The 2,500-nt window shown below is 43.6% G+C and overlaps 2 non-coding genes across 2 annotated transcripts; both read left to right on the forward strand.

The window, feature by feature from the left end:
* Window positions 1-212: 212 nt before the first annotated feature.
* Window positions 213-331, forward strand: LOC139068307 (5S ribosomal RNA). Its single transcript, XR_011519906.1, has one exon. It is a non-coding gene; the product is annotated as a 5S ribosomal RNA (ribosomal RNA).
* A 1,260-nt stretch (window positions 332-1,591) lies between these two features.
* LOC139068234 (5S ribosomal RNA) lies at window positions 1,592-1,710 on the forward strand. Its single transcript, XR_011519833.1, has one exon. It is a non-coding gene; the product is annotated as a 5S ribosomal RNA (ribosomal RNA).
* The last annotated feature ends 790 nt before the right edge of the window (window positions 1,711-2,500 follow it).

Below are 2,500 nucleotides of genomic sequence, written 5' to 3' on the forward strand. Positions count from 1 at the left end.
AATTTGGATTAAAGCGCATGAACCTATTCTACTGTGTCACTACACAAGCTCCCCTCTCCGCTTTCGCCCACGGAGCCCGGCCAGACACAGCTCAAACTGGGGATGAGGGTGGTTTACTGGAAAGGCCTCAAATTGCAGCATTCCATTCAATGGCAGCCAAGGGCACAACTGTCTCTGCACCCATAAAACGGAGGACGGAAGGAAAACCCTTCGCTTACGGCCATACCACCCTGAACATGCCCGATCTCGTCTGATCTCGGAAGCTAATCAGGGTCGGGCCTGGTTAGTACTTGGATGGGAGACTGCCTGGGAATACCAGGTGCTGTAAGCATTTGTCCTTGTCTTTTGAGCCAGCAGAGGGTGCTGTTACGCACTCGCCCTTCTGAGGAACAACACCTTACAGACCTCAAACAGTTACAACAGCATATTGCACTTTTCCTTAACCCTTTCATGCATAATAGTCACTCAAGTGGACAGGTACTCAAAATTGTTATTTATTTATTTTTGCTATTAAGCACAGCTGTTGAAGACTTTATTGCATTTGAGCACCTCCATTTGGACTTTGGTAAGCCAAGCCAACATATTTCATGTTCAGATTGCACGCTGTTCACTGAGGTGGACATGTAATAAATTATTTGTAAATTATACATTTTTACAAAAAATATTTGTTGAAATTTGTTTCATTCACACCTAAAGATGAATCAAAAAATTGTTAAAAAAAATCATGGTTGAAGATTTCATAATTCATGCATCAAAAGGTTAACACAGAAATGTCAAAAAGCCCATTCCCTGGGGCAATCAGGTTTTAAAAGAGCGTTTCTTCTTCAATACGTTCACATTTTACTTCCCAAGTTGCAATAGAGAAAATCCAACTCATCTATCTGTGACTTACATGCAATTCAGGGATCTAACTAAAGATTGTCATTAAGATTTCGTTCCGGAGCAAGGCTCTGCAGCCTGCGGCCATGATGGCACGTCGCAAGTCTTTGCCGCTACGCTACCAGCTAAAAGAAATGTGGGCCTTTTACTGGAATGGCATCAAAATGCACCAATAGGTCTTTTCCACAAAGACCCAAATAGGTTGTTGGAGAAACACATTGCAATTTATTGCTGCCAAACACAAGAAAAGCTGAACTCACAAACTAAGAAAAATCGGGCGCCAGCCGGCCGGCACCTGTTTGCAAGGATTTCACCCACAGAGCCCGGCCAGACGCAGCCCGAACAGGGGGGCGTGGGTCCCACTTTCCATGGGCCCACCACTCATAGGAGGGACAAAGGAAAAACGAGGTACTTCTCTCAACTGAGGTGAAGGTGGCCTTTTTGTACATCCAAATGTTAAATAATATCGTTTGTACTTTCTGACGTCTGCGATGTGAACAAATTTGGATTAAAGCGCATGAACCTATTCTACTGTGTCACTACACAAGCTCCCCTCTCCGCTTTCGCCCACGGAGCCCGGCCAGACACAGCTCAAACTGGGGATGAGGGCGGTTTACTGGAAAGGCCTCAAATTGCAGCATTCCATTCAATGGCAGCCAAGGGCACAACTGTCTCTGCACCCATAAAACGGAGGACCGTAGGACAAGTCCTCGCTTACGGCCATACCACCCTGAACACGCCCGATCTCGTCTGATCTCGGAAGCTAAGCAGGGTCGGGCCTGGTTATTACTTGGATGGGAGACCGCCTGGGAATACCAGGTGCTGTAAGCTTTTGTCCTTGTCTTTTGAGCCAGCAGAGGGTGCTGTTACGCACTCGCCCTTCTGAGGAACAACACCTTACAGACCTCAAACAGTTACAACAGCATATTGCACTTTTCCTTAACCCTTTCATGCATAATAGTCACTCAAGTGGACAGGTACTCAAAATTGTTATTTATTTATTTTTGCTATTAAGCACAGCTGTTGAAGACTTTATTGCATTTGAGCACCTCCATTTGGACTTTGGTAAGCCAAGCCAACATATTTCATGTTCAGATTGCACGCTGTTCACTGAGGTGGACATGTAATAAATTATTTGTAAATTATACATTTTTACAAAAAATATTTGTTGAAATTTGTTTCATTCACACCTAAAGATGAATCAAAAAATTGTTAAAAAAAATCATGGTTGAAGATTTCATAATTCATGCATCAAAAGGTTAACACAGAAATGTCAAAAAGCCCATTCCCTGGGGCAATCAGGTTTTAAAAGAGCGTTTCTTCTTCAATACGTTCACATTTTACTTCCCAAGTTGCAATAGAGAAAATCCAACTCATCTATCTGTGACTTACATGCAATTCAGGGATCTAACTAAAGATTGTCATTAAGATTTCGTTCCGGAGCAAGGCTCTGCAGCCTGCGGCCATGATGGCACGTCGCAAGTCTTTGCCGCTACGCTACCAGCTAAAAGAAATGTGGGCCTTTTACTGGAATGGCATCAAAATGCACCAATAGGTCTTTTCCACAAAGACCCAAATAGGTTGTTGGAGAAACACATTGCAATTTATTGCTGCCAAACAC

The sequence above is a fragment of the Nothobranchius furzeri genome, chromosome 2, assembly GCF_043380555.1.
Source record: "Nothobranchius furzeri strain GRZ-AD chromosome 2, NfurGRZ-RIMD1, whole genome shotgun sequence".
NCBI lineage: Eukaryota > Metazoa > Chordata > Actinopteri > Cyprinodontiformes > Nothobranchiidae > Nothobranchius > Nothobranchius furzeri.